This window comes from Heterocephalus glaber, unplaced genomic scaffold, assembly GCF_053883595.1.
Source record: "Heterocephalus glaber isolate CG9 unplaced genomic scaffold, H.glaber_assembly_v1.0 deba00000122, whole genome shotgun sequence".
In the NCBI taxonomy this organism is placed as follows: Eukaryota; Metazoa; Chordata; class Mammalia; order Rodentia; family Bathyergidae; genus Heterocephalus; species Heterocephalus glaber.
Window position 1 is genome coordinate 17,235,457 of NW_028258138.1, and position 22,283 is coordinate 17,257,739.

The 22,283-nt window shown below is 37.8% G+C and overlaps 1 non-coding gene across 1 annotated transcript; it reads left to right on the forward strand.

The window, feature by feature from the left end:
* Nucleotides 1–342: 342 nt before the first annotated feature.
* Nucleotides 343–451, forward strand: LOC147830362 (U6 spliceosomal RNA). Its single transcript, XR_015439425.1, has one exon. It is a non-coding gene; the product is annotated as a U6 spliceosomal RNA (small nuclear RNA).
* Nucleotides 452–22,283: the final 21,832 nt, after the last annotated feature.

Genomic DNA, 22,283 nt, shown 5'->3' on the forward strand with positions numbered 1-22,283 from the left:
CACTTCTTTTGGGTGTGCTGTTTTCTCTCTGGACACTAGGAGAAACCATAGGATAACTTGAGTTGGCTAAAATTAAAATTGAAAATATATTTTACATTAAAAAAATGTAATCTGGTAAAAATATTTACATAATTCCTATGGTATCTGATAACTTAGTAATCCCTGTCCTTATTATTACAGATTGATTCTTGAGTTATAATCATTCAATCATTTCTTCATTCATTTATTCCACAACCAGTTATTGACCACCAACTAAGATTTGCAGTCTGAGCTATTGCACTCATGCAAGGTACTGTGCTACAATGTCATGTACTCTATCAGATTACCTTTTAACAATGGCTGGTGCTCGCTTCAGCAGCACATATACCAAAAAATTGGAACGATACAGAGAAGATTAGCATGGCCGCTGCACAAAGATGTCACACAAATTTGTGAAGCATTCCATATTTTTCTTTGTAAATAGGGAGGGATGAAGGGGTTGAAAGGAGGACAGGGGAAGGGGGAAAAGATAAGAACCAACAGAGTATGTAAAGGTGCATATCTCCAATGATGAATGTCATTATATGGCACACTTAAAATGTACCAATAAAAGGATATATGAAAACAATGGCTGCTAGTGAATCAAACTGCTAAAAATAGAAGGAAAACTTTCTGACCTCTAATTGGGAAAGAAGCAAAAGAAATTCCATGGGTTATGAAGTGATAAGTGATTTACAAGACTAGTTCTCTTAAAATAAGCAACTAAAGTACCACTCTGGAGAATGCTCACCGAAGAGGGAAATCAGTCTTCTGTATGGAAATGTCTGTACCCAAAAGATGCCTGATAGCTAAGTAGGTGGTCATGGAGCTGTGCTGAAAATTGGTGTGAAAAAGTCCCAAATACTTTGGAAACAATTTTTCAAGCTGTCCCACCTAAGGCGCACATCATACAATAGTCCATTTAGCAAAAGTCAGTCAAGTTTACTGTGGTATCCTCAATACTAAAAAAAAATTGTGCGACTGAATTTTTCATTTTTCAAGGCAGTCATTGGAGAGAGAATCTAAATTTTGCAGATGACTGCTTTTAGAATAATACTGATGTTTAATCTGAGTCATTTTCTCCGCTACAGACATCTTGAAACAGAAAATAAATGCCACAGAGTAAAAAATTCCTTAGGACAGAAGCTTGGCTTGGGATGCCACTTTTAAAATATAAATTTTATCTCACTATTACTTTGCTGAATCATAGCTAAATATTTTTTCAAGAAAATTTATTCTTCGAATGAAAGGAGTTGAGAAAAAAATTGACATGATTAATGAATACACTGATCTTAACGAAAGTAATAAAACTAGCCTTCATCCTTAATCCCACTGCCTGGTCTAGTTTCTGGTATCTCTGACAGTGTTAGAAAGGTTGTTGAATAACTAGGAAAAAAAGAGAGAAGCTATTTTTAGATGGCAATACTCCCATATGTGTAAGAGGATTAAAAGACATTTGACAAAGATAAGGACTAGTATAGTAAATATTTAGGAAATGTCAAATTCATATCATGTAAATTTATTAGAATCATGGTATATGGAGATCTATAAGGCTCATTTGAAATAGAAAAATACTTTTACGAAACACAGTCTTATTTCTGTCATATCCTCATTCACCATTTGTTATATGCCTTCTGAAAACATGATGGGAATGAGAAGCATTGTCTGCTTCATGCACAAATTTATCTCCAAGTGAGATGAGAGAGAAGGTCATTTCCTCGGCTCACTTGGTTACACTTAACACTTTGGAATTTGGGTGGGTCTTGGAACCACAGAGTCTTTCCTTTTGAGAAACTCTTCCCTGGTGTTGCCAGATTGCAAGGTTTAAGGTCCACAAGAAGATTGTCGTCTTTTATCACATTGTGACATTCCATCATGGGACTTTGGTTGGCTAGTACCTGATCAATACATGGGTTTTTCCATAGAGTAAGGAATTTGAGACTGAAGCAGGTTCCTTGTACTAGGCTTCGGACTGCCTTGGATGCTGGACAATATGCCACTTATCATCATACTCTAAGACCTTAGTACTAGGTATATAGTTGACTCGTAAACACTGGTTATACACATATGTAAAGTAAATCAATGCATTTGAGAATTAGCAAAGAGTAATATTTACTACATCTTTATGAGGTAAAGGTATGAAAACATTAAATGGACTTATTTGGTGTAACACATTTTATGTGTGCAATTTAACATGAAGTAACTTTTTGGAAGGCAAATATGATAAGCATGACTTACTTTTATCCTAGAAAATCAACTACTTTCACTTATATTCAAGCCAGGAAGTGTGATTCTTTATGTCTAATCTTTAATGGTCAATGTTCTCAAGATGAATTTAATCCACACATTTTGGTATGGAAGGACGACTATCGCTTTATTTCTTAAAGTCCCCTTAATTCAATTCTGTGACCCAGCCCATGGAACTCCTACTCACACATGGGCCCCTCTGCCAGTCCCTGCCACCACACACATGCACACAGGCATATAAAGCAAAGACACTCACAGGTAAGGCACTGAGAAGCCAAAGAGAAGGATAAAACAAAGACATTGTCTTCAAGAAAATGCCTCTAAGATCTTTTGATTTTTCACGCTAGTTCTGAGTACATTTATGGTCATTTTGTGTTGGGTGATTTGGATGCATCTGGGAACCACAGAGCTATTTCTTTCTGAGGATTCCTCACTGTCCCTAGTGCGGTCAGACTGCAGGACTAGAGATCCTTTCTTTGCTTCCCATTCTGACTCAGCTCCTCTGCTTTTCACCAAGAGCTGAGATTTTTATATAAAATCCAAAAAAGGCTTTGGATTTAAGATTGCTTATACTTTCTTCCATGCAACCAGAAATTTTAAAGCTCAGCTTCTGCCTTGAAATAGAGCAAAGAAAAAAAGCACAGGTAGAACAAATTTTTTTTTCTTAGATTGTCTCTTGCAATTCAAAATTAAAATACTTGGGTGAAATTCAAGGAAGGTATTAAAGGATATCTATAATACCAAAGTTGACAAAAAAAAAAGGGGGATCATGAAAGATAGATTTTAAAACTTTATTTTAGGGATTGTATGTTAATTACTCACTGATTTTAAAAAGAATGACTTTAATTTAACATTTTTATTCATCCTCCCTGAAACTAGCAGACTCTGAGGTAGGATGGCAGTCAGTGTGATTCATGAAGGTGTGTCCGTGTGTGTTACCTTATGAACTCTTTGCAGTATCATTTCGCTTCCAGCAGCTTAGCTGTTTTCAGAAATAAATTTAGAATTCAGGTGGGATGCCTGTTAAATAAAAGCTCTAAAAGCCTGGCAAACAATTTTTTCTAATTTTGAAATCTACCTTTACCCAACAGGCACAATTTACCTGACAGGCACAATTCATTTTAAGATTGACCCATAAGATCTCCACATACATTTTTACATGCAGCATATCTTGTCATATATTTTATTTTAAATATTATTGGTGCTCAGAAAAGGATATCCCAAAGGGCGAGGCTTTGATTTGCCGAGCTGAAGAAATAGACTCAGAATCAAGGTCTTTTCAACCCTCCTTTGTTTCTCCTCCAAGGACAGGAATTAATTCTGCCTGTAAGATTTCTGACCTGATTGAGACAACTTCTTCCAAAAGAAATGATTGTCTTAAGCTTTACCCCAGGAATATCATCAAATAACCAAGAAAAGAAAACCACCAGAGAAGAAAGAAGAGTAAAACTCACCACACTTTTTATCTATTCTTCAGAGGATAGCACAGAGATATTACTTGGGAGACTTTACCTATATAAGACATCCTTCATTTACAGTGCAGTTCATTCCCTCACATTCCTCTAACTTATAACAACCTCTCTGTTTTAGTAAATTTTCCATCACTGTGATAAAACATCTGAGAAAAGCAAATTAAAAGGAGGAAAGGCTTCTTTTGGCTCAAGTTGTAGAAGTTTCAGTCCATGATTAGCACTCCAATACTTTTAGGCTTGAGTTATGCAGAAACATCATAGCAGGATGTGGCGGAAAAAACCTACCAGCTACCTCATGGCATCCAGGAAGCAGAAGGAGAGGAAGAAAGAGCCTGAAAGAAAGGAAGAGAGCAGGGAGCAGATGTAGTCCCCAAGGTCATGCCCCTACAATCAACTCCCTTCAGCTTAACCCCACATCCTATTTCCATTACCTCCAATAATGCCATCTTATGATCCCATCAGTGGATTAATCCAATCACTTTAAAAGCCCATCAGCTATCAACTAAGACCTCACACACAATGAGCCCTTTAAGGACATTTCAAATAATAACCATAACACTTCCCCACTTCTTTCTCCCTTATGAAGAAGAGTAGTTAAGTTTCAACAATCTGGTCTATTCTTTAAGTTTCCTATTTTCCATGACTCCTGAGTCTACATAGGTTAATAAAATTGTTACGATTTTCTCTTGCCTACTTATCTTCTGTACTAGAGGTATTGGCCATGACCCTTTATGATAGGGAGGAAAGAGATCCGCCATTTTCTGCCCATATAATGCAAAGACAATGTGGGGAAAATACACGAAATATTTCTTTTCAGCTGAGACAGCAGTCTAAAACAATTTTTAAGCTTTTAGTTAGAATTCTTTACTTGTTTATGACACTAGGATTTCTCTCCCCAAAATGAAAACATTTACAATGAATAATATGTGAATGCATTGATGCATTTTACATGAGAAAAGAGAAACAAATATTCTAGATCTATAGCACATCACTAAGCTCTGATATGCTACAAACTTTGTATACTTTCCTAAAGTTTTGGTCACCTTCTGTTTCTTGAGAAATGGTCCCAAATTATATTGTCACCAAAAAACAAAGTGGATACTTGTTCTCAAGGACAATTACACATATACTACAGTTCTGTGTGCTCACCAAATGTTTCTATGATGCTTTGAAACCCAAGCAGTCTAGAAGAATTACCGCTGCTCTCATATACATCAAAGGATCTAAAGTTCCCAGGAAGAACCTGGATCACAGGCTATTATGACATCTGTTCAAATATATGTTTCCTAGTGAACAATAAGAATTCAGAGGCTAATCTGGAAGGACAAGATCAACTGGATCTGTGTTTTAATGTTTTGTTTTTATTTAATGTGACCTGAATTCATACTTGTTGCTGAATTTTCACTTTTTCTTTGAAGACACTATCTTCAAGAAGAGATTTTTTATTATTTGTTTCACCAGGTTAACAGATGGTAAAGGGGAAGGAGCCCTCACAGGAGAAAAAGAGCTAAGGTATGGAGCCTTTCTTTGGCTCTTTAAACTTTATTTACTGCTTCTGAAATGGTCTCTGCTATAAACAAATTCATTTCCCTGTATAACTCGGGAAAGTTGTTTCTTTGGTTGGCATATCTGATTATGAAAATAAAGCCTGTAATGCCCTTAGAAGTTTTCCTAAAACCCCTCCCCTGCAGTCTCTGGTTCCCTCTGACATCCCAAAGATCCAGCAAATAATCTAATTTTAAGACTACGTCTCTTCTGATTGGCTTGGTGGCAACTGGATCTTGTTGCTAAATGTTTTCACATTATCTCAGTTCTCTTAATTACACTCCTGCTTGGAGATAATAAACCAGATTGATAGTAGGGTTGGCAGAATATTTTTTTGTGAATAAGCTGGTTTTCATTATGAAATGAACTCTTTAATTCAAGTACTGTGTTACTTTGAGGTCCCCACTAACATTATCAGCAGAGCAGGCGGGAATTGGAAACTAGCTAATGTACTCAGCATCCCTCCACCCTTGGGTTCTCACCATAACCCATGGAACTGCCTCTCTCTGTTCTCCAGTGCCATGTGAGTCTTCTTCCTATCCTACCCACCATGCACTTGACCCAAATTACTTTTCCCATCCATCGTGTCCTACCTGGCACATCCTATGCTCACACCTTTACAAATTCTTCCCATCCTTTTTCACACTCCCTCTGTCCATGCATCTCTTCTAGGTTTTCATCCTTAAGACCCTGGTTGCAGCATGCAAAAGATCAGCTAAACACTTCACCTCTCTTGGGATCATTACTGCTACCATGAGAGGGAAGAGCACTTATCTAGCACATTGTTAGAACTGTGACATTCTGAGGCAGGGTCCTCACCTGCCCTTTGTTAGCCAACCCAAGGAAAACTCAGCTGAAAAGTACTGTAGGCCTGGAGAAAGGTGCTGAATGAAGAGGCTGGCTGAACTGTGTGCCCAGCATTACTCATGTCTGCTTCCTGTAGTTTCCAAAATTGTGCATAGTCCAAGTGAAACAGAGTTTTTTACACAATTATTTAGTGAATTTAAGAGATTGTTCGCATTGCTGCTTCCATGGGAAAAGTGGGGTAGGGACAGGGAATGAGTCCGTTTTAATTTTTTGGAATGGCTGGATTGGGTCTCAGACCACCAAGCTGTGACAGCATCTTGGTTTTGTTTTGGTTTGGAATCCTGCTAAGGAATATTTTCTCACTTTTACTTACCCCTCCCTCAACCTTTGTGTGTGTGTGTGTGTGTGTGTGTGTGTGTGCGTGCACACGCACCACACACACGTGCACAATAAGAATAAATGTTGCTGTATGATATATTTTTAACCCTGTGAATATTAGACTCTACTTCTTCCAGCACAATCCATTCTCCACACCTTACTGCCTGAGGCTTCACACCTCACATGCTTGCCATCTGCTCTGCTCAAATCTTGCTCATTCTAATTCATCAAAGAATCTATCATTCCAAGAGGCATTTATTTTAGCTTTTGAGCTTTCGTGAAAGAGCCCGATTTTGTGTCTCTGTGTATATGCCAGAAAGGTACTGTATACCTTACACTATTCCTGTTCTGTTATTGAAAATTCATCAGAATATACAGTTTTGCTAAAAATGACCTGAACCACTTGAAGGAGAAACACTACCCAAGAGCGTGGGGGGGCGAAATGGCAAAGATATCGCTGGTTTTCAGAAATATCAAGACCAGCTGCTGTGTCACCAGCATTGCTGCCACAGTTAAGCCAGCTGGTGAGAGGAAAGCTCTGCAGGGTGGCAGGCACCAAGACCAGGAGATGGGCCCTCCCGACAGGCAGGGCAAGCTTGTTTTCCACAGGGTTTGACAGCTCGGGGAGAGCCAGTAAGGAGCTGCAGGCTATCACAAGGTCCCTGTTTGCAAACAAAGCATGGATCCTGTGACTGATGAGGTCTGATTCGTCCTGGACTTGTCACCCAGATGGCAGGTACAGAAGTGAAACCCCAGATTACTCACTGGGGCCCAGTGTCCACACCTTGGCTGGAGATCTTAGAGAGCGCAAGAAGTCTGATTTTCTTTGATTCTTCGTCGAAGTGGATGTCTAGTTGGTGCCCTAGAAATGAACGAGAAAGCAGTAAAAGGGGCTGGGTGTGGTGGGGCTGGGAGACTGTATTAAGGATATTCTAAGCAGTCAGGAGAGGTGGTAGGAACCTGTCATCTCAGTAACTCAGGAAGCTGAAGCAGGAGGATAGTGAATTCAAGGCCAGCTTGGGTTACATAATGAGACTCGTCTCCCAAAAAAGAAAAAAAATCTGGTAGGCTCACAGAAATCTATATGAAGAAGCACTCAAATGACACACCAGGAAAAGTGGAGAGAGTTCTTCCAGGAAAACCTTCCCCTAAGCTATGTTTACTCAGAAAACAAGCCATTCTTGCCATCATTCATTTCCTCCTGGCCTCAAATATCCAATTGTTACCAAAAGCTCATGATTCCCATTAATCTAATGGCCTCATAAAGAATGTCATTACCATCTCAAGGCAAATAGAATGTAATTTGCTAGAAAAATATAACAAAGACCTGCAGTGGGTCCAATGCTTTACTGGGGGTCTGATAAAGCAGGAAAGATGGAGTTCAATTGTGCTTTGTTTCAACCCCATAGAATACCGGAGTTAGCACGACCTTGTCATTTATAGATTTACTCTTTCACATTATAATAGAAGTTAGCTTTGACCTTTTTCAAACTTCTAGAAAATAATGATTAAGTAATATTATAAAAGTAATAATGTAAGTAAGAAAATATGTATGTGTGGAGTCTTTCCATGTATGTGTTTATAAATGCTGCTTTTGCCTTTGAATCTAATTACTGACCAGACCACTCTTTTCTGTCCTATATTATGTTAGGCATGTTTTAAGAAAATAAGCAAGTGATAATCTCCATCTTAGGACATCTTAGACAGTTTCCTAAAACCTAAAATGACTTTCTCTATGCAAAGACAGAATGGTCTTTTTTTAACTTTATTTACATAGATAATTCTCAGAATCCCCAAAGTACCCAGTTCCCAAGACTATTCCCTTAAATAATCCATAAGATTGCCTTTATTGCTCTCTAGTCCAAATGTGAATCTTGATCTTGCAGAGATTTTTTTCATGACAGTTCGTAAATATTTGATTTCCTTTTTAGCTAGACTTGTCACTAACCAAACATTTACAGTCAACGTTTGCAAGGTGGCTATCAAGATTTAATTCTGCTTCTCCATACTGAAGATATTTATGTACTTACAAAAACAACTACTCAGATTCATTAAATAAGGCTATAAATCTTTCTCCTGAAATGGTAATTTTTCTCTCTTCAAGTCTCTGCAGTAAGCAAATGCTAACTATGCTCCATGATGACTTTAGCCTGCAGGTAGACTGCTACTGACATATCATGGTCTGGTGGATAGAGGGAGAAAATAATCTACTCTCCCACTCTGCCCTGGAGTCTCAGGTAACCTTGAGCAAGTCATTCGGGTTATTTTATTTTTCAGCGTTGCATTCTATAACAATGGAAAAATCTTTGCATTTTTTTTCTTTACGAAGATCATTCTAATATTACCTCAATTTCTTCCTACTTCATATATCCTTTTATTGTTTATCTGCGTAATATGCCTTGGGCTACAGCCATCCAACATTCCTGGGTAACTGTGTAATTAAGTCAGATACACAGAGGCAATTTTTGCCTTGGGATGGAAATTGGGTCAGAAAGATTAGATAATGTAAAGACCTGTAATTCTCCTTCATGTCTCATTCTTCATTGAAAGTTTATCTACCGTGAACTACTTTCTTAATTGCTCTCTTTCTTTCATATCTGCTCCATTCCCCTTCCTCAATCTTTTAAAAAAATATATTCCAAGATGGTTTTACCATTCCAAACTTCCTAAGCAAAGGAAAGGGCTATGCATAAAATGAGTTCTGGTATTTCAAAGATGATTTATTCATTCAACAAGGATGTAATCAATAACAAAGTTGAAATTCTGTCATACAAAAACAGCACAAAATTTTTTAAAAGGAGGCTCAAAAAGATAAATTTTAACTCAACATTAGTGGTTTGCTTCCCATATAGACTCACTTGAGTGTTGGACTTGAAGAGTGGAAAGCACTGCATGGCTAGCAAAAGGTCACATGCTAAGAAGAGCCCTCTGACCACCTCAAGCTGCCACAGCTACCCCAGCTGCACAGGCAGGGCCTGCAGATCTTTGACGGGTCCAGGGGTTGTCAGAGCAGAGCTGATCTTAAGTCAGAGGTGATACCAGTGGCCATGTTCAGTTAGGCAAAGGAAACTTGACGAGGGGAGGCTGAGGTGGCAAACTGAGTGTGAGGTCTGCTTTCAGGGTTTCAGAGCATGATTCCACCCTCAACACCACACTAAAGAACCAGTAAAAGAGATTGCCTAGAAGTAAGCAGAGTGTTAGGCACAATACATCAGGGCTCTGGCATTGCCTACTATTAGAAAGAAACTGAGATTGTGGATAGTATGGCCATGCAAACGTGCAAACTATGGGAAAGGAGGGGACAGCTTTGACACCCAGGAGCCACCCTTGAGCACACAGCTAGGCCATGTTACTTCCCTGTTGGACACAGACACTCCCACAGAATACCAACATCAGGCAGGGTTATGCTGAGACCACGATAAAGTGGACAAAACCAGTCCACTTCATAGTTTTGTCTTAGCATAGGTAAAACCAACATTACTCTGCCACCCACAAAATACCAAACACCACCTCTGTTAGCCAAAATGAGTGACTGCTACTTCTTCATTAGTTTGCTCTCTCTGTAGAAAAGATTTACTCAGATTCATAGAATTGCCCTGGATTTCTGCTAGCATCCAAGCTAGATTAACAGCTACCGCACCTCTTATGTGATGATCTTTCTAACACTCTTTCACCAAGACAACTCACAGCTTCCTACTATGGGTGTTCTCCCTTTGAAACAAATAATAAACCTCACTTGCTTAATTGCAGTTATGTTTCTGGAGGTCTTTCACCAGAGGGCATTGGAGTCAAGACAGAAGCCCAGTTCTAAGGGATGGCAAAGATGTAAAAGATGAACATTATTTAAGCTCCTGTAAGGCAGGAGCTATGTAAGCAGCCAGAGCTTGCCCCAGGTCCTGAATTCTGGAAGTAGTTCTCACCACGACTTAATTCCAAACCATACCAGAAAGCAGAGCTGATTTCACAGTTTTGGCTGCAGATGAGATTTGGAAAATGGGATAGGCATGGGCCTGCAGTCGGGAGCTAAGGAGGAAAGTCACAAAGAGAGAAGGAAACAGCAATTAGTGAACTGAACTATTTTTATAACACCCTAGAAGCTCTGTTATATTATAGACCAGCAGAATTGTCAAGTCTATCAATCACCATTAATCACATTAAAGCAACCTAAAAACAATAATAATAATAATAATAATAATACAATGACCAAGATCTATGAAATCCTTAGAAAATTTAGCTATGAGACCCTTTATATAATATTCTTTTTTATATATACTGGAGCTTGGTTGGAATTTACAATACTTCTTCCTTGGCCTTTCAGAGAGCTGGGTCTTTTTTTTTGTTTAGTTTAGTTTGTCTATTTTCTCTATATATACTTTGTCTATCTCTTTCTCTCCTTCTCTCACTCTCTTCCTTCCTCCCTCCTTTTCTTTCTTCCTTCTTACTTAGTTTACTTGGTGTATTCTCTTCCTCTTTCTCTCCTCTCTCTCTCTCTCCCCCCAACTTCTTTCTCTTATGCATATACACCTGTGCACACAGATGTTACCAATATATCTTGATTCTTTCTGATTTTCAAGACTTTTGTACTTATTCCCAAGGCTAAATGTTCTCTAATTTGCTTTCTTCTCTGTTTAAGACAGTGGTTTTCATCTTTAGCTGCACATTAAAATCTTCTGAGAAACAGCAGAAAAAAGCACAAGGTCTAGGCCACACCCCAGACAAATTAAATCAATCTCAGGACTAAGTTCCTGGTATCAGGGTCCTTTTCTTTTTGTGAAAGTCATTCCAATGTGCAGGCGACACTGACATCCACTGGCTTAGAGTTTGTTCTTCTCTTGACAAGGGTCTCATTATTTAACTGGCCAAACCTTTTCCAAATAAAAGGCCATGTCCCTCAGTCTTGTCCCTCTAGTGTGTCTCTCTAGCTTAGCCAGTGTAAAGATCCTATCTAGGGTGGGGTTATAATTTCAGAGCTCTGGGTGGGCTTGGTTAACTGTACTGACCCTAAAGAATAAGGGAAGTTTGAGAAACACTGCTCTTCTACTAGGTACATAAAAGTAATTTTTAAAATGCTTAAGGGCAGACTGGCACGAAGCTCTCAGAATTGGGGATGGGAGCTGTGCTGGGGGGAACAGGTATCAGATGGAGCCCCCTAAGTGTGCTACATGTCAAATCTTAACTGCTGGACCAAAGTGAGGCACACAGGATCCTAAGAGAGGGAGAGGTCAAAGAAGGCAGGCCAGTAAAGAATATTGGAGACCTGGGACAGAGACTATCAACCAATAAAGAGGCATTTTACTGTTTCAACATCCGGCGCCGGCTTTCTTGTGAGGACCATCTGAATACCAGCCTTGGTGGTACCTGTGTTCAGCTAGTACCTATCACATGTGCATTACAAATGTATATTTCCTATTTCCAGACACAGATTATGTGTTTAATTAACGCCTAATAAGTGAATGAGGACATAAACTTGGCTAATGCAGACAGCCCTTTTATTCTTTCTCACAATATGTCAAAAAAATTTGTCTCTTGTACTACGCTCACTATCTTACAATTGTGAGGCCTAGAAATTCTGTTATTTCCATTCTTTCATTACGGTGCACAGTGTACCTGTGCCACGGTATTAGATGTTACAAGGACTAATGGGGAGCATAAAGTGAGACTTCTGAGTTCCATAGTTATCTGTGCCTCTAGGTAGACCTGGTGCTGTTTCATCTCATGGTGCTGCTAAGCGCCACAGAGCCAGCACCCAGGAAAAGTATCTACAATGCTGGCATCTTAGGGCCCAAGCCTGGCTACTGGAGAAGGATATTTGTGAGAATGCAGGCTTTCCTTTCACCTTACTTCTTATAAACAACTTTCTTTTCACAGCTACAATGATGGAATTTCCTAATTGATATCAAACTATGTATTGTTTAATGTATATTACTGTAAGAGGCTCCTTAGTCCAACTACTTAAAATTACAGAAGAGTCAAGGCCTGACTGTCCAAATGGCCTAACTCCAGTATTTCACTGGCTCACTTTACTTTGCATGTTTCCCTCTTGAAGAAAGTTAACCAAATCACTGATGGGCAATGAAGCAGAAAAAAGGACTGCATTTTATTTCACAGAAAGACCCATAGTGGACAACAAAACCAGCCCTCAGGGCCGGGGATTTAGCTCAGTGGTTTCGCCGCCTGCTGTGCAAGCACAAGGACCGGAGTTCGATCCCCAGTACCAAAAAAAAAAAAAAAAAAAAAAAATCCCTCCTTCAAAACCAGCCCTCAGCATTTTAGAAAGCTTAAAGTGACTTATTTTTTTCCCAAAAGTCCTAATTTGAGAGAATGCAGAAAACTAAATTTTTTTTACACTTTAAAATATATAGCTAGCTAATATATTTCATTTGAATATTTTGTATCCTGACAATGATTCAATATGATATATGCATTTTATTTTTTTATTTTTTTATTACTTAAATTCTTTTATTGGTGCATTTTAGGTATACAACACATTTACATTTCTCATTGGGTACTTGTGCCTTTACATGATGCATCTTGGTTCTTATTTTTTCCTCATTCCTATCCCTCCCTTCACCCTCTCCACCCTTCCCTATTTACAAAGACTTTATTTCCATTTTTCCCATTTCTCGTCTTTTTTCCTTTCCCTTCTTTCCTTTCCCCTGCCCCTCCCACTACCCCTACCCCTTTGGACCTTTTATTCCTATTTTACATTATTGATTATTCATTCTAATCATTGGTACATTTTAGGTATACATTATAATGACATTTATCATTGGAAATTTGCACCTTTACATAATATATCTTGGTTTTAATTTTTCCCCATTCCCCTGCCCTCCCTTCAGCTCCTCCATCCCTCCCTATTTACAAAGACTTTGTTTCTATTTTTCCATTTTCTCATATTAATTCCATTCCCTTCTTTCCTTTCCCCTACCCCTCCCACTTCCCCTTCCCCTTTGCCCCTTTTCTTCCTATTTCACGTTATCTATTATACCTTTTAGTCCTTATTTACACTTTCAGTTTCTCACACTAGAGAAACTATTCGGTATTTATGCATGTGTGTCCTATTTATTTCATTTAAGAGATACATACATTTTAATTAGTCTTCAAAATCAATAATCATTTCACTTGTTGCAGTTAAATATCCACCCAAATGTGCTTTCATGGGCATATGGTGTTAGATATAAGAGTGTCCCATGGATAAGACCCTAACTTTAAGGACTACTTTCTTAGAATTTCTCTAGTTGTACTTCTGAGACTATCTTGACCTGGGCTATATGGTACCAACTGTATCCTACTATTTTAATCTGGCTATATATTTTCCCCTTTGTTTATCTTAGACATTATTTGCTACAGTGACATTAATAATTTTAATGATTTATTAATATTTAATACCATTTCAATAAGATAAATAATGACTATCAGTGACTAAAATAAATTATTCAGTTTTCCACTGTACAAGTGCAGCCCATTTTCCTGTTGGCATCAGGAAACAGATTCAATGGCCATGATTTAATCACTGCACTACAGGGTATTATAATATGCAGCTGTTATTATTCAGGGACTTAATTTGATGGCTGGTATTCTTTATAATAAATGCCTGCATAACATTGGATTTTACTCCAGTTATTTGAATACCCAAAGGAAACTTGACATTCTATTAAAGTCAATCTTCTGAAAATAAGATGCAAGTTTAGATTCTTTCAATGTATTCTGTCTTTGGCGTGTCTCTGCATTTGATTTTTATGAATGCCTGTTTCTATAGGAAAAGGCTAGATGAGTTTGCAACTGGAATAATTCATAGCCAGGAAAATATGCTGGGAACACATAAGGAGAGATGAAGGCTTGAATGAAGAGCCCAGATAGTACCAAAGTAAGTGAGGTTGAAAACACTAACTCGTAGAAGGAAAATCAGCTCCGTGCAGGAAAAAGGCCCTTGAATCCAAAGGATGAGGAATTAGTCAAGGCCAGCCCCAGCCAGTCCTATTGTTCATGAGATCTGAATTGAGGAATCAGGATGGAATAAGGCACTAGGAGTTATTTGCAATGCTAGCTGTGAACTACTCATGTAAGACACAGCCAATACCTAGGAGTTTTTCAGCTAGAAGCAAGGTGTAGAAACCCACAAGCAAGTTTGTGATACTACTTAGCTATAAAGAAAAGATAAATTTGAGTCACTTGTAGGAAAATGGTTGCAACTGAAAACATAATGTTAAGTGAAGTACATCAGACCAAACACATGAGTTTAAATGCCAAATGGTTTCTCTCATTTGAGAAATCCAAAGTATAAATAAAGAGCAAAATAAAAGACAGGTAAAAGGAAACAGGGAGATTGATCTTTTGCAAATGGGAAGAGGGTCAAGAGATGAAGGGTCAAGGAGGAGCAAGGGGAGAGGGGACGTGGAAAGAATTGAGATGTGTCGTGTACGTGTACCAAGTATCCACAAATGAATGTAATCATTATGTGTCACAACACACACACACACACACACACACACACACACACACAAAAACAACATGAAAATGGGGGAAGGGGATCTAGAGACAGATGGGGGGAGGAGAAAGGAGAAGAAAAAGAAAATAAAAAGAATTAAGGAATGTTAAATACATTATCTACCCCCTACCATGAATATAAATATTATGTACTTCAAACGTGTACTAATGAAAATTTAAAGAAAAAAATGTAAAATATCTCCACCAATTATTTTTCTTCAAAAAGAAGCACAGGGCGTGGATTTGAATGAAGTAGCAATGGAAGGCTCTTCAACCCAAAACCATGGCATCGGTTAGTACTGCAGCCACACTACGGCCCAGGTGGGTAACACAAGCAGAGCAGTTACAGATGGGATTGAACTGAGATGCTTTTATGTTGCACGTTAGTTTCCATTTGCTTCTGGGCTCTACAACATCAGGAATGGCACCCAATAGGATAGTTTCAGATCTCCTTGGCTACTGATTGGGGGACATTGAAAAGCTATGTGAGGGAAATAAGTTAGAAAGAGGAATGGAAAGGATAGTAACAGAATAATGGGAAGTCTCAGGACTCAGGACTTTCATGTACTACTAGTAAATCAGGTCAGTTTTTCATGCCATCCAATGTGTTTGAATGCAAATTAGTTTTCAATAAAATCAAACCAAGCTCAAAATAAATCAAAGCTTTTCATTAAAAAATGAATGTTAAAGCCAAATGCGATGCCATTGCTGCTCACTGCTCTCAGATGCATTCATTCATTCATTTATTCACTGAACTAACATTTTTTAAACAAATAACATTGAAAATAAATGAATAAATAAGCAAATAACATGTGGTAGGCACTGTTCTAGGCCCCAGTGGACAAGACAAAAAGCTATTCAAATGGGGTGGGGAGCCACTGAATATTAACAAGAAAGTGCAAAATACCAGATAATTATTGTCACAAGAAAATAAAAAAGTGGGCTCATATGACAGAGATTGAATAAGGAAAGGAAGTGGGTTACTATTTTAAGCTGAATGATCAGAAAAGACCTTTTTTGAGAGGGGAAGTTTTCTGTGGAGATCTGAATGTGGGAAAGAGCTAGTGATGAATCAGTTCCAAGCAGGGGAAATAAGTTGGGTCTGCTGTTAGGATCCAGCAAGTTTGAGTGTGTTTCATGAACTAGTTTTAGATCCAAGAGACCACAATTACTATGATATGATTTGCCCAAAAACTCTGTTATTCACCCAAAAGTTACAGAAATAATGACCTGGAAAAAAAGATCGAACCATTGAGGAGGATTATACCACGTCTGTTACTGAGCCTGGGTCCAGGGACCATATCTATGACAAATGATATCTGTTGCTGACCAAAGCCTTTCCTTTTCCCAATTCATAAGGTGGAACTATTGGTCTTTCACTGAGGAAAATGTGACTTTCCTGATACACAAAAACAGAAGAAAATTAATCTCTAAAGTCATAGTCTGTGAGACATAGTCTGAGTCTAGAGACTCTGTCTCAGCCAACCACCTCTCCTCATCCTCCTTATCATTGTCAGGAAAATGTGAGAACTCTGTATATAGGGACATATAAGTATATGGATGATTGTATTTATCACAGAGATCAACAAAGCAAGCCTTTATGCAACAGTGTTAAAGGATATTGTGTAGCAACTGCTGAATTTCTCTAAAAGATTGCCCATATTTTATTTAAGGATTTGATGTGCAAGTATATTTTATTGAAAAAAATTTACATCCTCTAAATGTGGATTGGGAAAAATTCAATACGCTACAAAAGCGTTACAATCTGTTCAGATGTCTTAAAGTTACTCATCTATTCTCTTCAAAACTGTGTAAGTTCCTCTCTTCTGAAAGTTTGTGTGCGTATCTTCAAATCCTGCTGCTTAACTAATCCTACTGAGTCATGAAATTTTAACTTTCTGAAGACCATCAGACTTCACAATGAATGGAACTTCCTGGCCAATGGTCAGTAGTTTACAACGTTCAATAGACCTTCACTTGAAGGTTTGCACCAGCGTGGCCAATTAAGACTGTCTCTTTAGTTACCCACTAGTTTCCCCCACCTACTCCCAAATTACAGATCCTTCTTTGTTCTCCTCATAGCTCCATCCGCATAATAATTTTACTTTTAATTCTCTACAGTCTAGACAATTAATATATGCCCTATGGAAGCCATATGTTCCCAAAACTTTTTGTAGCATAATTATACATCATTGTTCAGCTACTGGGATTTTCTTTGGAAAGAATTTAATGTGCATTCATGTCTCAGGCCTATATCTGTATATAGCTAAAAGTACATATGGTTTTATGGCTGTTGCTCTTAATGATTAGTACTTTGTTCAGACTTTATACCTATTGTATATTACAGTCAATCATTTAAGTATCTGTTCCTCTGACCAAACAATGAGTCCTTCAAGAGTAGGCAGTAGATCTTATACTCTTAGAATTTTGCCAAGGTCCAAGGACCTAGATTAAATTTAATCCTTTTTTTTGAGTGAAAATAAAATATCAAGAAATTTTTAAATTTTGTATGCATGTTTATGAAAAAATTACTATTGAATTTTCCCTTTGTGAAAGTGAGGTAAATTTATATTTTAGTAATTTTTTAAACTATGTTTGGGGAATTTTTATCTTACAATGAAAATTTTAGTTTATCTTGGAAGAGTTCTATTTAATTCTCTAAAAATTAAACTGATCCTTGTTTATGAGCTTTTGCTCATTCAAAGTCCCCATTAAGAAAACTGAAGACTGCCAAAAATATAAACCTGTACTGACATATAAAAAAGAAATTTATTAAATTAGGACACAATCTTTTACTTGCAACAATAATAATAGTAAGAGTAGAAATTCTTTCCAATTGGTCTAGGCATACATGTAAACTCTTTCTTGAGTATCTTTGTGAAATGTGGTCAAAAATACAATGAATAGTGCTGCTGAGTGCCATGCAACAGGAAGGAAAGCTTGTAAAAACATTGCTTTGCGTCCTCATTTACCTTCCTTCCCCCAAATAGCACCAGGCAACTTCTGGCTCTTCCTCAAAGTCAAAATGAAAATGACAGGTAAATGTTTTCTTTTTTTTTCTTAAATTCTTTTATTGGTACATTTTAGGTGTACAACACATTTACATTTCTCACTGGGAACTTGTACCTTTACATGATGCATCTTAGTTCTTATTTTTTCCCCATTCCTAGTCCTCCCTTCACACCCTCCACCCTTCCCTATTTACAAAGACTTTATTTCCATTTTTTCCATTTCTCAGCATTTTTCCTTTCCCTTCTTTCCTTTCCCCTGCCCCTCCCACTACCCTTACTCCTTTGGACTTTTTCTTCTTCTTTTGCATTATCGATTATTCATTCTAATCATTGGTACATTTTAGGTATACAATATAATGACATTCATCATTGGAAATTTGTACCTTTACATAATCTCTCTTGGTTCTTCTTTTTCACCCTTGCCCAGCCCTCCCTTCAACCCCTCCATTCCTATTTACAAAGATTTTGTTCCTATTTTTGCATTTTCTCACATTAATTCCATTCCCTTCTTTCCTTTCCCCTACCCCTGCCACTTGCTTCCCCTTTGCCCCTTTTCTTCCTATTTCACATTACCTATTATACATTTTAGTCCTTATTTACACTTTCAGTTTCTCACACCAGAGAAACTATTCAGTATTTATACATGTGTGTCCTATTTATTTCACTTAAGAGTATTGCCTCAATGTGCATGCACTTAGCTATAAATGTCTCTAATTTCTCATTTTCCCCCCATTAAGTTTATTGGTACATTTTAGGTATACAATACAGTTATATTCATCATTGCAATTTGTACCATTACTTGAATCTCTTGGTTCTTATTTTTTTCCCCTTCCCTTGCCCTCCCTTCACCCCCTCCACCCTTCCCTATTTGCAAAGACCTTGTTTCCATTTTTTTTCCTCTTCTCACATTTTTCCTTTCTCTTTTTTCCCTTCCACTACCCCTCCCAATTACCCTGCTCTTTTAGACCTTTTCTTCCTGTTATACAATATCAGTTATACATTTTTTAAATTAAAATATCAAGATCTAGGAGACATAACCACAGATTTTACAGAATTTAAAAGGATATAGAAAGCATATTACAAAAATCATTTTTGAAATAAATTTGACAACTTCTAAGAAGTAACTTAGAAGACAAATTAATGAAACTCTGGAGGAAATACAAAATTTGAATAGCACCTATTAAAGAAAGTATATTCCTAGCTTGAATACCTACCTATATGACAACAGCAGGCTCATAAACATTTTAACTGATAAATTATATCAAACAATTAAAGCAGAAAAAAGAAGGAATACTTCTCCCCTCATTTTAGGAAATCAACATTGTGCTAATCCTAAAATTGGATAAAGATAATAGAAGAAAAAAGTATGAACATAGATAGAAATTTGTTTAACAAAACAACTAGAAGTCAGATCTGGCAGGATGTAGAAAGTGGTTTTGTTATAGGGATGGCAGTGTTGGTTCAGAATTGAAAGATCCACCCCCAAAAGTCATCATTTTAACAGAGGAAAGGAAAAGCCATATGATCCTGTCACTAGTTGGAGAAAAAGTATTGGACCAAATTCTACAGCTGTTCATGGTAAAAGCTATCAGGAGACTAGAAGTAGAACAGAACCTTCTCAACAGATTAAAGACATGGACTCCATACTTCCAGCGAGAACGCCTTATATAAATGGAGAAGATACAATGCTTTCTCCTTAAGATGGGGAACAAGGGCAGATATGCTTACTCTTTATCTGACCATTAAACTTTGAAACCTAGTCCCCACCAAAATAGTCTGGCAATAAAATAACACAACTAGGATAGGATTGGCATGGCAGAACAAAACCTTTATATGTAGATGAAATGATCATCTACAGAGAAAATACTAAGAAATCTCTACGAGCCCCTAGAACTTGTACTTCAATTTAGCAGGATTAGAAAACACAAGGCATATATAAAAATTCAAGTCTATGTATACTTGCTATAAATGAAGAATTGAATATTAAAATTTAAAAGTTATGTAGGAGTACAAAGGACCTAGAAAAGTTTTTAAAAAAACAAAAACAGTGCTGTAAGATGTTTAGTACCTAATTTTAAGACTTCTTCTAAAGCTACAGTAATCAAGGCAGTGTTGGTGTAAGGAAAGACATATAGATCATTGGAGTAAAACAGAGAATCTAGAAATAGAACCACACATATATGGTCCACTGAGTTTTGAAAGATTATTTAACATTAGCATTTTATAGAATATAAACTCAATTCAAGAGCCGAGGAAGAGATAGTGTTTTCAGCAAACGGCACTAGAACGCCTGGTATCCGTATATAAAAAATTAACATCAACCCTTTTTTTCCATACATGAAAATAACTTGAAGGGATCTATGAACCTAAATAAGAAAGCCTAAAAGTATAAAACTTTAAGAAGAAATTATAAGGGAAAATATTTATGAATTCAGGGTAGGCAAGAACTACCTAGGATACAAAAAACATGATGTATAAAAGAAAAAAATTGATAAATGAGATTCCATCAAAATTTAGAACTTGAAATGATATCATTAAAATGAAAAGTAGTCCTTAAACAGACCATATTTACAATGCATATAACCTGCAACCAGAATATATAAAGAATTCTTAGAGCTCATTAATAGACAACCCAATTAAAATGTAGACATAAGAAGATGATAAATAGCCAGTACAGCACAAGGAATGGTGTGCAACTCTAGGATCAGAAAAATACTAATCAGTACAATAATAAGATTGAATTATACACTCATTAGGGAGATGAAGTTCAAAGTTTTAAAAGCCTTGTCATGACTTTTTCTTTTTGTTGGATTCTCCCCCTTTGCGTTTAATTTGTCACACCCAATGGATTCATTCTGTTGCGTTTCCTGGGGTTGTGATCCTCATTGTCTTTTCCTAGGGTATTGTCTAAAAATTTTTGGAGTGCTGGTTTGGTATTCATGAAGTTCCTGAGGTGCTCTTTATCATGAAAGTATTTTATTTCTCCATCAATTTTGAAAGATAGTTTTGCAGGGTACATCAATCTGGGTTGGAGGCTGTTTTCTTATAGGGCTTGAAATATATCACTCCAAGCTCTTCTTGCCTTGAGGGTTTGCACTGAGAAGTCTGCTGTGATTCTGATGTGCTTTCCTTTGTATGTGATTTGTTTCTTTTCTCTCACTGCTTGTAGAATTTTGTTCTTCTGTTAGATTTCTGGAATCCTAACTATTATATGCCTATGTGTAGATTTTTTTTTTTATTAAGGCTAGCTGGAGTCCTATATGCCTCCCTTATCTGTATGTCAAGTTCTTTTCCCCTGCTTGGGAAGTTTTCTGTCATCACTTCTGTGAACAGTTTTTTTGTGTCATCTGCACTCTCTCCTCTTTCTTCATTGACTCCAATCAGTCTTATGTTATTCTTCTTTGCATCGTCCAGCAGCTGCTGGATTGATTTCTTGTGTTCCCTTACAATTTTAAAGCAATTTTTCTTTTCCTCCTCACTAATTGCAATCTTATCTTCTACATCTGAAATTCTATCCTCACATTGGTTCATTCTGCTGTGCAGACTTTCGATGGAGTTTTTAATCTCTTGGAAATCTGTTTGTATCTGTTTTATAGATTCCATTTGTTTCCTGTGTTGGGATTCCATCATGTTCCTCAGATCCTCTATTTTTTTATCTGTGTGCTCTCTAGATTTATTAATCATGTCTTGCACCATGAGCACAATCTTTGCTGTTATCTGAGTAATTATTTCTGATTTCATTTTTCCCAGATCCTCTTTTGTTGCCAGTTCAGAGAGTCCAGGTGGTTGAATATCAGATTGTTCCATCTCGTTTCCCTTTGGGGTTGTTGTAGGTGATCAGGAACTCTGTTTTTGAGGCTTGCTTATGTGTTTTTTCATTTCCACGGGGTGGGGGGGGGGGGTGCTCCTGGTGCACACATGGCTCACCTTCCCTAGGGAGCTTCCTTCTGGGTTCTGGGACTGGCTCACCTTCTCTGCCCTAGGAGCCTGGGATAGCAGCAGGGGAGCTTCATTCTGGATGCTGGGACCGGCTGAGCTTCTCTGCCTTAGGAGCCTGGGATGGCAGCAGGGGAGCTTCCTTCCGAGTGCTGGGACCAACTCACCTTCTCTGCTCTAGGAGCCTGGGATGGCAGCAGGGGAGCTTCCTTCTGGGTGCTGGGACTGGCTCATCTTCTCTGCCCTAGGAGCCTGGGATGGAGGCCAGGACCTTCCTTCTGGGTTCTGGGACCAGCTGAGCTTCTCTGCCCTAGGAGCCTAGGATGGCAGCTGGGAAGCTTCCTTCTGGGTGCTGGGACCCGCTGAGCTTCTCTGCCTTCTG